Source organism: Acyrthosiphon pisum, chromosome X, assembly GCF_005508785.2.
Source record: "Acyrthosiphon pisum isolate AL4f chromosome X, pea_aphid_22Mar2018_4r6ur, whole genome shotgun sequence".
Lineage (NCBI taxonomy): Eukaryota > Metazoa > Arthropoda > Insecta > Hemiptera > Aphididae > Acyrthosiphon > Acyrthosiphon pisum.
The window spans coordinates 105,320,353-105,334,727 of record NC_042493.1 but is presented as its reverse complement, the minus strand read 5'-3'; positions in this window follow the sequence as shown (position 1 = coordinate 105,334,727).

Below are 14,375 nucleotides of genomic sequence, written 5' to 3'. Positions count from 1 at the left end.
TTAACACTATCGTAAATTCCTGTTGGATGAAATATTAAACTTCTTAAACTGATTCTACTGAAACTTAAAAATACATATGGATTTATCTTACCAATTCAAAGAGAACATTACATAATGAATTAAACGATATAAGTACGTACATAATAACCCATAGGTCCGTGAAAACAGGATGAACTCTGTCCAATTAATTTACCCATTTGCAGGCATGAAACTAGACTATTGGATCATCAATCTCATACATGCATAATTCTAAAATATGTTTAGAGTTATGGGTAGGGTTGCCGGATTTTAAAATCACCAAACCGGGACATCATATTGATTAACCTTTTTTTTTTTTTTTAGTTTAGTTAATCTCTGTTATTTTATTTAAAAATGAATAAACCATTAAAACCATTATAGGAACAGTTCCAACACCACATGACATTATCATAAATGTAACAGAGTGACTTTAGGTATCATATGATGATGTACTGTCAACAAAAGCAATATCTTTAGAAAAATGTAACTTATGGAGTCCTTACGTAATTATTATTATTATTATTATTTTATTTTAACGAGTAAGAACCCCATTTCACAATGCATAATCTATAACTTATCTTATCTAGTATAACCTATAATATTAAGAACATTATATAACTAGTAATAACATAATATGGTGAAAGTAAACAAAGTGGAAATATAAATGTAAGGTTTAATTAAAAATAGAATTTTAGTACAATCAACCATAAATATTGCTTAAGGCTAAAAATACATTATATTTAAAACAATTACGCAGCATTAAAATATCAACATAAATAGATATATGGTTTACTAATTAAAGAACTCTAGGAAAAAAAAAGAGTCGACACTATAGTTATTATGTCAAAGTGGAACATAAAATAAATATTTCTTTCTTAAGCAGTGATAACAAACATTAAATCCATTCATAGAGAGTAAAACAGAAGACTCAATATTGCCGTTTAATAAATAATAGACATTTAATAAACATGAGATCAGCAACTTTCCTCCTTAGCTCACACAATGAAATTCCAAGTAAAGAAGCTTGTAAGTTGTAAATCAGCAAATTTAATTTAAAGCATGTCATTTTAAGACATTTATATTGAACGATTTCTATATTTTTTTATGATTATAACTAATATACTATGAGTATAACCTGGTAACCAGACCATTGACCCAAATTGGAGGTCAGATCTAACCAGGAAAAAGTATACTTCACTTAAGGGCATAATTTTTTTTAAATTAATTGTATTTCTGTTTATAAATCCTAACATTTTAAAGGGTTTATTTACAATTGAATTAATGTGTAAGGAAAAAAACATATTATGATCAAATAAAATGCCCAAGTTCTTATTAAAAGTAACTCTTGCTATTTTTAAATTATCAATCTTATAGTTGTAAGTAATAGGATTTGAGATTCATAAATGAAAATGTTTTTGGATCATCAGCAAATAATATAAGTGAATATGTTGGCAAAAATATTATGTAAATCATTTATAAACTGAATAAACAAGAGTGGACTCAAGAGTGATCCTTGTGGTACACCCGAGGTTACTTCAAAATCTGTTGAAAGATAGGAAGACAATTTTACAGGTTGGGTTCGATTACTTAAATATGAATTAATCCGATTTAAAAGTTGACTGAAGAACCAAAAAATTTCAATTTCGAGTTTAGCAAATTATGATTAACTTTATCAAACACTCTTTTGAAATCTGTCTAAATAGAAACTAACAGTACTCATTCAAAGTTGATAGCATTGTGGATTGGTTAAGTAAAGTGTTTGCGGAGATTGACATTTTAAATCTAAATCCATGTTGAGTGTGACAAATGTGAGGTGACAATATTAAAGGAGTAATTACATAGATGGAAAACAGATTTTCATTAAACCACGCAAAAATTCCATTTTTTTTTTCATACTTATGCTATTTATTAAATAAAGTCAATTTATAAACGAAAGTAAATGTCTAAAAAATAATTAATTTGGTCTGTTTTGACTTAAATATTTAAATTTTAAACATGATACATTTTTTTAATAAAACCTAAAATTAGTTTAACTAAAACTAATGTTTTATTAGAATTGATTACCAATTACCATATTATTTAAATATATTTAAAATAATTTAATAATAACAGCAATATCCATTAATATGTATAATAAACAATATATTTTTTTTGTTTTTCATAATATTTTCATCACAGACAATAACATGAAACAAGAAACTGCAGAATTCATAGAAGTGTTTTATATAAAATATAATGTAAATACCCATAAAATACCTATATAATTTTGACTTATGTCCATATTATATAACACACTCACCTAAGACATCATTAAAATAATTTTCAAATTTAAATCTAATTTCATTGTTAGGTTTTAAAAATGGCAGGGCTTCATCAGAACTAATATTACGGTTGTGTTAATTTATAAATGGGGCAATAGCTGGTAAACCATTCTAAAATTAAAAGTTAAATAAATGAATAGTACTAATAGTAGATATAGTAGATAATGCAATATGAATATCAAATTAATTAGTTAATAGTTATATTGAGGGTTATTAAATAAACAAAACATTATTACATGATATGCTTACTTGGATATATTTATCTTTTTTTTTGTGTGTTCCTAGTAGTTAGTTTAATTTTAATATATATTTGAGCCTTACGTTCTGCCTTATTACTCATAATGAAAACTTTACTAAACACTATGGTGACACATAAACTTTTCTGAAATTAATTTTTAAATGATTTTTAAAAATGATGGTCAAATGGTATATGCATATCATTGAAATCTTACCGTTTAACAAATCGACAATTACAGTAACACAATTTACTATTCATATTAGCATCTAAACGGTGGGTGTGGTCTATCTCAAAAGAGGTAACCGTCAAGTGGTGGCATACGTGTATACCGTAATATAATGGAAAAAATTTGAAAATTGTTAAATATTTTCATTTTTCAATTAAAATGGGTTGATATTTTAATTGTATAATTTTACAAGTGTTATCACCTAAATTGGTGTTATATATTTTATGCGATATGCAGTTCATAAATCATATTAAAATAAGTAGTCTACTAGTCGGTGATAGTATAATACAATAGTCTATAATATATACAATCTGAAATCAAGATAATATATAAGATTGTGTATTTGTGCACCATAATAATTGCTCTACAAATATCGAATTTGTACACTGTCGTCGATGGTTACCTAGTTTGAATAGTTACAAAAAAATTCATCAGAGCGCATACCATAGCTGAGCGAATGCTAATACCAGCCAGTGTTTGTACTATTAATGTGTTCAATAATCCATTTAGATATATCTTGTTCAGAAAACATATTATTAGAGCGAAATTAATTTTTTTCCAATTCCAACTAGTTTAAACATTTTATAATTTTTTTGTTCCTATTGAATTGAGAAAGTATTATAACTGTAATACTATATTAGGTATATTATATAATATGTGATAATTGTAATTTAATGTGTCTATAATAAGTTTAATTTGGACTAGCAAAATTATATTGAAAATCTGTACAACCTACTCTATGGTTAAGAGTGTAAAACTAGTAATAAGTAAAATGTACCGACTTTCATTATAAATAATATCTATTATAAATCAATGATTTAAATAATTAATTAATTATCACAAATAATGATAACAGAAGGTACACCTAACATGAATAAAAAACAATATAAATTGACCAATCAGTGCGCTGAAATAATAACTAGTGCTGAAACAGACCCCAGAATGACCAGACCCCCTAGATGCCACCCCCGATTTTTAATGACAAATCCTTGCCCCCCCCCCCCACTTGTTACTCAATCAACTGTAATCTCACTACAAAATTCTATTGGCCGTGCTATTTCATGTATTTTTTTTTAAATCTGGATATAAGGAAGTTGGATATAACAATATGTTTATCTAGGTCCTTTAAAGACTGTTATAAGCAAATTCGACTATATGGGCATATGTATACTCCCCTAAAAAAAATTATGCTACCTCATTACACTTACGTACGTTAAATACTCGAAAAACTTAAATTCTAATGATACATATTTTTTTAGTTACATCACTTGTGGTTGTCCTCTAGACCACACCACTATAGGTATAATAACTAATAAACAATATCATACTATCTACTATCTATTATCTGTATTACTTTTGATAAACAATATTAATTGGGTACGTTGTATAAATATACAATTAAATGAAATTTAATATATTATTTCGCTCATAGAATTTTCAAACACATATTTAATCGAACAAATAATTTAGTTTCCCTCATAATACTAAAAATAACTAGTAATTGAGATAACTGGGTCTGAATATTTTCCCTTCTCAGTCAATCACATACCAATGTTGTTTGTGATTGTGTGATATTTCAACATACCTAACATATTTATTTAACAATTAATCAGTAGGTATGTGAGAAATCCAATTTATTACCAGTGAACATGGTCGTTCATTAATTGTGTATAAATATTATTTTGAACGTACACAAAATTACAAAGTATACATAAATCCAATAGTTGCCAATAATAAGTTAAAAAGACAACAATTATTAAACTAGCTAATACAAAACTATAAATAACAAAATATGACTACATTTCATTATATAAAAACAGTTATACATTATAACTCAATCAAAAAATAATCAACATGACAAAATCAATAATAATGATTTTAATAAAACTAGCATAACTATGAATTTTTCTTAATATAAAATATGATTAAATAAATATAAATGCAGTTAAAAATACAAATATTTTTGGAGGATACCTAGAACCACCACCTATATGGTTTTTTCTGGGTTCCGCTAAATGGTTCTAATTATTTTTGTAAAATGTTTTTATGGAAGTGTAATATGGTAGCAAAATTATTTTAGGTGAATTTACTATTTTTTTTAAGGGAAGTTTACAATTACCCGACTATATATTTATAAAATCAAGTACAGCACTACCTCGGCACTACAGCTAGTGACAGTAATACCACAGATTCAAAACATTTAAATGTTTTAATTCTAAAGCTGCCTAACTAAGTAAACTTTATTAATTTTTACAAACCTTTATTTTGATACTCTGCACCATGCACTTCACTAGCTGGATAAATTTCGCATTGATTATATTATATTCTCTTGAATTTATTTGAACTCTAGGAATAGTAACAAACATACCGATTATCAGTATAATTGAATAAAATGCATAAATATGTATTACAGCTAGAATGATTTGTGATCGCTAAAACAATGATAGGTAAATTAATAACAATCAAACAGTAATATAAATATGTAGAAATCATACAAAGGAGACTTAATATAATTGAAGGGTAACTTTTCAAAACGTGTTATTTCCAAAATTGTGCAAATTGAGATATACATTGATTATTATTGTAAAAACCACGTGGAATTCATTTATGGCATTTATTTTTGTATACGACTATTATAAATTATAAATTTACTTTAATTCAAAACGTTTTATTTCCACTTTTCAGTTTTTTTTCTAAACGTATTTCCAATTCAAGCCAAAACGTAATAAATCTCACACTAATAATACAAAAAATATATTTTCTAATGCAAAACATTAATATTCCATTAATTTGACAAAAAAAAATGATATATCAATTTTTAGATCGAAACGTGTTAATTACTCGGCGCGGAATAAGAACATGATCAGGCGGCGGACCGATTAGCGTCCGTTACGCGCAGCCGATTTCTCATTGGTTCCCCAAACACCTGTTCACAGTTATACAGCGTTGTTCAACATTTAAACCGCATACACTGTGCTTCGGCGATGTGTGTTTCGCAACACCGCGCCGTTATAAAATCAACTATACAGCGTGGTGGAGTGAGTTCTATTGCTTTATAAACACGTGCACGTCTCTGTTGACACATGAGGCGCTCCATATACAAAACCGGTAACTGCCACTATGGTGGGCGGTGCGGTGGAGGAAGTTGTTTTGAATGCGCGACTGGTCAATTAAATTTAAAAATACATCGATTAATAGATTAAACTATTAAAGAATCTATATAATTTGATAATCATATCAAATCATATCTATTTTTCATAGAAAAAGACCGCAAACTTGGTCAAGTTTTGATTAAGATAACAACGTTTTATCTTCAATAGTTCGATTATATATTTTAATAGCGTCTGCTGGAATAAAAGCGTAACTTATGAGCTATGAGGACATGAGGTTATGAGTGTTATAATATTTTATGACTTATTTCGTTTTAATTATCATTCATTTTGTTATGATTCTATAAAATATGTTATGAATTATTACGTTTCAATAATTATTTTCATTAATTTAAAACAAAAATGAACCGAGCTCGAAAAATGTTAAATGCTGTAGCTATACAGCAAAGGGTACAGTAAGTACAGAAAGTAAGTACCTACTACATTTTATTACCTACATTATACTCTATGAATATTTTATTATTTAAAACATTAATATTAATATTAATATTAAACATTAATATTATTTTAAATAATATTGTTTCTTTTCACATTATTTTTACTGTTAATAATGATAACTTATATAAAATCATAGAATTAATTTTCTAGGACAAAGTTATAGCATGGCCAGATAGTTCATTACAGACATTAGAAATTTTTGAAACTAATCAATCTCCTGAAAATGTAAATTGAATACTCATGTGCATAACATAGTAAGTTTTTAATGCTGTATTGTTATATTTTTTTCTATGGACAACAGATTAAACTTAATTTAATAATAGGTATAAATATGACAATATAATATTTAGTAGGTGCTGTGCATTTTATAACTTTTTTTAAACATCTTCAAATTTACTATTATTTAATTGATAAAAGACAATAAAAGAAATAATACCATTTAAAATTATTTTTACTGTTAATAATGACAACTTGTGTAAAATCATAAAATTTTATATTCTAGGACAAAGTTACAGCATCACTATAAAAAAATAGCTTTTTACATACGTCAGACCTATTTTTGAAGTTAATCAATCATCTGAAAATGTAAGTCATATGCATAATATAGTTTTTTTTATACAGTTAGTATTGTTATATTCCTTCTATGGACACAATAGATTAAATTAAATTAAAATAATAACAGTATTTAGTTGATATTGTGAATTTTATAATTTTTTTTGTTCATATTCAAAGCTATTAATGTTTAATGTTTGATAAAATAAATAACACCATTTAAAATTATTTTTCATTGATAATATTGACAATTTAATATTCTAGGACAAAGTTACAGCATAGGCCAGATAATTCATTACTTACACAAGACATTTTTGAAGTGGACCAATCTTCTAAAAATGTAAGTTATATACTTGTATATGTATAGTAAAATATACAGAATGTTATTAAGAAGTATTAAATCATAATTTCTTAAAACAATTGAAAATTAATAATTTAATAATTTAAAATTCAACTAAATTAATGAAAAATGATTATAAAAGTCACAAGTAGATATTTTTATTCTGAATTATATAACTATATATTTATAACTGAATTAAATCAACAGTAGTTTTTCCATACTGTTTTTATAACATACAATATATCTTTTGTCATGAACCATTAGTTTATAACATGCATATTATTAGTTCATTAATTTAAGTTATATCAATAACATAACCATTATTGGTTAGTCAGTTCAATAGGTTCTATAAGAGTAACATTTTATACTATTATGTTTCTACAATAAATTAATAGGTTATTTTGTTAATTTTTAGGTAATTTTATCCAAGGAAATATTGGATACTATGAGTTTTGAATACATTTCTGGTAATGTTTCTGATGAAAATGTTGATGAGAATATGAACCAAACAATAATAAATGCTACAACTGTAACGTCTGTAACTACTGATCATATTTTAAATGATAATACATTCCAAAGCGTACATTCAACACCTGCAAAAAGATCTATATTAGGTTCAGATCCAGAGTATAAAGAAGAAACACAAATTGTAAATGGTGGAAGAAAACGTGGTGAAACAAATAAAAGAAAAGAAATGCAACTTGAAAGAAATCATATAAAAGCTGAGTGGTCATTTACTCTAAATAATGCATGCAACCATGAAGAGAAAAAATTATAATGTTTGCAATAAATATGATCTTCTTAAAGAAGATATCATGTCGATTATAAAATTACTATCCGACATTGAATTAAAATTTGATCAGGATAAGTTCATATTGACAATTATAGTAATACAGTCCACAAAAAGAACAGATCACCGTAAAAAGCACAGAAAAGAAAGAAATGCTATTATCTACTATATACCTAGAAAATCTGGTGAAAGAGTTAAGGTTTGTGTGTCAGCATTTAGTAACATTACATCTTTTACAAAACAACGTTTAACTATATTGGCAAATAAATTTAAGGAAGGAAATCCTAGCCCTAAAGAAATTAGAGGAGGTGCTCATGTTAATGCTAAATCACAAGAAGTTACTGAAAGTATTATGAAGTTCATTAAAAAGTTTAAAAATAAGAAGAGTCACTACGCAAGGAATGACATAGGTCGCAGCTACCTTCATCCGGAATTATCAGTAAAAAAAATGTGGGAGTATTGGAAAATAAACGTTCAAATAATGATAAATAAATTTCTTCGCTTGGTAAATTTTATAATATATTTGTGAACAATTTCAATTTAAGTTTTGGACATCCTAAGCAAGATGTCTGTAATTTTTGTACTGAATTAAATGCAAAAATTAAAGTTGAAGCCGATGAAGAATTAAAAACTACAATGAAAAATAATTTAATTATTCACAAAGAAAATTCAAAAGTATTTTTAAAAATGTTGTCAACTGTGGAGCCTGGGTGCATTAGTGTATGTTTTGATATGGTGTAAAACCAGCCAATTCCAAAGTTGAGTGAAACTGATACATTTTACAGCCGCCAAGTGTGGTTCTATAATTTAAAATTTGTGATTACTTCAGAAGAAAAAGTCTGGAAAATTGCTATCTATATACATAGTTGGAGACAGATAGTGGTCGTACACCTAACGAAATATGTTCTGCTATCTTTGACTTTTTAGAAAGACTGGAAAATCGTCTAAAAAGTATAACTGATCATCCAACTACTTTAAATTTATACTCTGATTCATGCTCTGCCCAAAACAAAAATCAATTTGTTATAGCCCTGTTGTTGTATTATATAAACTGTATTGAAACTGTGTTTACCAAAATTAACCACATTTTTCCAGTAAGGGGTCATAGTTATATGCCCCCTGATCAAGTATATGGTAGGATTGAGAAATGTCTGAGGAAAAAGGAAAATATTATTTCCCCAACTGAATATTATAATGTTTTTAAAAATTTTGCTCAAGTCTATGTAGTACCTAAATCGCGAATTCTATAGGTATTTATAATTTTCAAACATTGGTAAAAAATTTAATTAAACCAAATCAATTCAAAACAATTGAACAGAAGGTTTTTTCTTATACTAAAAGGAGCAAAACATTAGGAATTCCACAAACATATGATGGAACTCCAATACAAATATCAATTCTTAAAAGGAATGCTAACCTAACAACTTTGAATAATAAAGAAAAATTGCCCAAGTTGAACCATGTCAAAACTGAAAAACAGAAAGACGTTGAAAATTTAATGAGATTTTTCAATGTGCCTGATGATGCCAAAGATTTTTATCATGATATATTTAAACCAAATGAATTAATCACAAATGAAAATAAAGAAACTAATGAAGAAGGGGTTTCTTTAACGATGAAAATGCAGTTTATTAATTTAATTATTTAATTATTTTTTTTATGTACTAACCTAGAGGAATAGGTAATCAAAGACTTAACACAAAGGTTTGTGATATTTTATAACAAGACTGTTATTTTAATCTTAAATTTTTATTTGCATATTGTTACTAGTTATAATATTTATTATAATATTAGTTTAAATAAAATAAAATAAAAGTAAATTGGTTTACTAAAATTGTTTTCAGAAATAATACGTTTTGAGTAGAATTTATAAAGTCTATGTCAAGTAAATTATTTCTAACTATATTACAAAAAGTACTATTTCCGGAAATAAAACGTTTTGCACTAACCGCTTAAGGAAAAACACAAATAAAAAGGTTAAATACAAATTTAAAAATGATTTTGAGTTCAAAAATGAATTTATTTTATTTTTTTACATATTTTAGAATTAGTTTAACATTTAAAATATTTTATTTGATGGTTCAACTAAAAAAACGTCATTCCTGAAAATGTAGGTCTTAGGAAATAAGACGTTTTGAAAAGTTACCCTTCAATTTAGAATCTAGTAATTAATTGCACACATTTAATTTAACCAATAATAACTTGAGGAACAAATGCAGTTTATTTTTAAAATGTATGTTTAACTGTTGTAAGTAATACAAAGGTTTTTTAAAAAGGTAAAATTGGCTCATCTTACATACATACTAAGTTACTCATTAATAATAAATATATAGATATTACAATATAATACATAATAATATTTATTAGGTTAATCTATAACAATAGTTGTCACTCCCTACACAGTACACATATCAGCTCCAGTTGCCAAACTCAAAGTACTATGGAGTTACAAACAAAATTCTGATTGTGCTATCGTCCTCAGCGTCAAAAAGTACATATTTTATATTCAACATAAAAAATTGGATTTATACTTTGTTTTTTATTATACCTTTGTATACAGTAGAGGGCCAATCTATATTTCTTTCTTAATAGTTGGTAAAGAATTCATTTATAGAAATAATATTATAATCACTGGCTACAGGGTATTGAAAAATATCGGGAAAAATATTGATAATTAGAACATTAAAATTACTCATGAATTTATGGTAAAAAAAAGTATTTTTTCGTATACATCAAAATAAAGATTTTTTGGGTTTTTCAAGTTTTATTTTCAATATTTTAATTTGTTATGGATGCTCTTAAGAGGACGCTACATATAAAGTGTATAATTGCGAGTATAATTGTAAATTGCTTGTACACCTTAAAATACTCAAAACTCCTTTTAAAATTAAAAAATAACAAAAAGCCAATGAAACGCCCTAGATAATAATCTTACCTTTAAATTTTATAGGAGGCTAATAATGTGATCTGTTGAGTGTAAAAATTGGTATGTTACGCACTTTTAAGACGGAGACAACATATGTCTGTGCAGCGTCCCTATAAGTTTCTTACCATAAATTAGTATTAAGTTCTAAAAAGATATATTCTTTCCAAACTGGTATACATATACCTTGGACCAAATCATTAATTCTTAAGTTATAAAGGATTGAACTATATTTTTTATCATCTACTTTAGATTAAGTTACCTATTATATATAATCTTTATATTGAATTTCTTAGGTAATTTATGATTTTATAAGTAATACATTTGAATTTTTTTTTCTATAACTTTGTACCTATTTAGTATATATTAATGTAAAATCTAAGGTACATTATAAATTATACCTTGGACCATATTTAACCATTTAAAAATAAATTGTAGGTACTTATAATTGTTTACCGCCTTTACATTTATTCGTTATTATGTAAGTCTTTCTATAGTAATGGAATTTCTATTATTGTTACATTCAATCTCAACAGAAAGACTCACGTCTTTCAGAGGAACTGACTTCTAAAACGGTGTCAACAACAACTTAATATTTGTGACAATAGTACGGTAGACTGGAATAATTAGGTATAAGTATGAGTGAATTGTTGTTCAATTATATAAATTGTTATAACTATATTTAAATCAATATTATATTATATTTTACCTATCGTAGGTAGATCTAGGTAGTTGCATAACCAATGAGTACCAAAACAATTTATCTCGGAAGACAGTTAATTTAAGATTTGGAAAATAACACATGTATAGCTATAATAAATCTACAATATTGTTAATATCCATTAACTTGAAATATTAACAATTAAAGCTGTTAGGGGATAGTCCAGGGTTGGAACGTATAATACAGTACAGTATAAAACACGTATTATACGTACGTATAAAACGTACAGTATAAAACAACTTAGTTTTATACGTTTTAAACTGTATAAAAGTTTTTTTTTTTGCTGGATTGAACAGCTCTTATAAAGTTATAAATGTAAAATAATAAATAATAATTGTCATATTTTGTGATAATTTTTTAATATTAATTACTAAGTACTATTTAGTTCATATTTATTCTGTCTAAATAAACTACATTACCTAATATTAATAATTATTATTTTATAATAACAAAAAAGACATTTGTGATAGTTAAATAAATTGTTATATTAATAAAAATATATATGTTTTTGCTATAACTTAAAATTACAAAAAAAGAAATTTGTATTGTTTTTGATTGTATTCTAAATTCAAGGAAATTTAGTATGTCTTAGTCGTTATTTAGTTTTATACGTTTTATAAGTTTTATACATTTTATACATGGGGTATTATACGTGTATATTACCAACCCTGGGGGATACTTAATAAAATATAGTCATAAGGTACAAGGCTCTCCGCAGTGCTCTTTCGCGCGTAATAGATGGTACATTGGTGAAATTTAAATGGCAATAAGTTCAAAACTAAGTCCGAGGGAAAAACTCTGATTACACAGTTGTTCATAACTCGATACATCAAATAACGTGAGTTGAGATTAAAAAAATGCAAAAAATGTGTGAGAACCAAACAGCATTTATACCCAAGTTAAAGCATTACGTACAACATTAATAATATTGGTAGGTAACTTACATAAAACACTAATTATAAGTCATGCGCAAAAACTAAGATACCCATCTTAATTCATGGTCATACGACAGCAGACCGCTGGCGATTCACGACGAAAACGCACAACATTATGTCGGGATGCCTTCCGCGAGGGGCAATCACTGTCACTACTCACTGCATTAACGACGAAAACGCACAACACTGTGTCGGTGTGCCCTCCGCGAGGGGCAATCACTGTCACTACTCACTGCACATTTTTTAAAGTCATTAATTAGAAATGTTGTAATAAATTCAACAGACAACAACTGAACAACGAACGACTACGACAAGGCGTCACTAATCGGTAGTCACGCCACACCGACGTCCGTACAGGGTTGTTTTTTGCCGGCAAGAGTAAATAATAATAATAATCATAATCAGGGACGCTACTATGCCGGGATGCTGCATCACGTACGCACAGATAAAGCGCAACGGTTATGCCATCCACCTTGCATAAACATCCCTAAATGATAAGCCATGGGGTAATAAGCACAGAATTTGAAATCGTGAACAAGTCATTTTTTATTTAAAAAAAAATTATAAATTATTTAAAATTTATAAACGAAAACAATAGATATGTCAAGATACGTCTTCTGTTCAAAAACTAATATTTCAAACGATCCAACGATTCAAAATTCAAACGACAAAATATAATATTTATTTGATAACAATTATCGTAGTGATAAGGCAGAACGACAGAATAGCTGAACTATTGGAACTATTGGTTTGTCCGATTTACAAAAAGTGTACACAAAAGCGTTCGTCTTGAAATGTGTTTTATGTGTTTTCGCACAAGTGGTTTATTTTAAAAAAGTATTTCATCGGTGTACACTTGTTACACAGGTTGTAGTCACCTGCGACAGGTCATCGTTGTAATTTCTTATCAACGAATAGTTGATTCTGTAATTCACCTGATGAATCTACACCAAAAACGTTTGTTTTGAAAACAGAATTCTGATCAGTGTTCGGACTTATCTATACTCCGGTCCAAATAAGAACGCACCGTTTTTATAGATAAATTTATCTAGATAATTATATGTTCATCTTTTATCTTATCTAGATTAATAGAACAAGGTATCTAAACGTTCATCTTAGATAATTATAGTACTAATCAAAATAAATTCATCTAGATCACGATTTAAGATAGTATCTTAAATAGATACATTTCAATTGATAGAAATAGCGAAATTGTACAAACGCATTTTTAAATATTTATAAAAATTCCAAATAAAGTTTATAGCTTATAAATAATGTAATTATTTTTATTTATATCATTATTATTAATATTATTATTATTATTATTATTATTATTATTATGTTCCTAGTGCACAACTTAAATATTATACCTACACTTAAAACCATTTAAAAAATAATTGTGTCTTTTTTTATCTAGATAAAAAAGTATTTATCTTTATCTAGATAAATATGAGTTAAATTATCTTTTATATCTATATAAATGCATTTGAGTTACATTGTCTTAATTTTTATCTAGATAAAAATATACTTATCGAATCCGAACACTGCTGATCACACCCCTTATAATTTCCCCGAGCGCTACACTAATTAGCGTACACTTTTTTTGAAAACGAACACACCTAATGGTATTAATGGTGAACGCAGCTGCCCGATGGGTGTTTAGTTTATTATCCATTATATATTATCTATGCCCATACGTAATT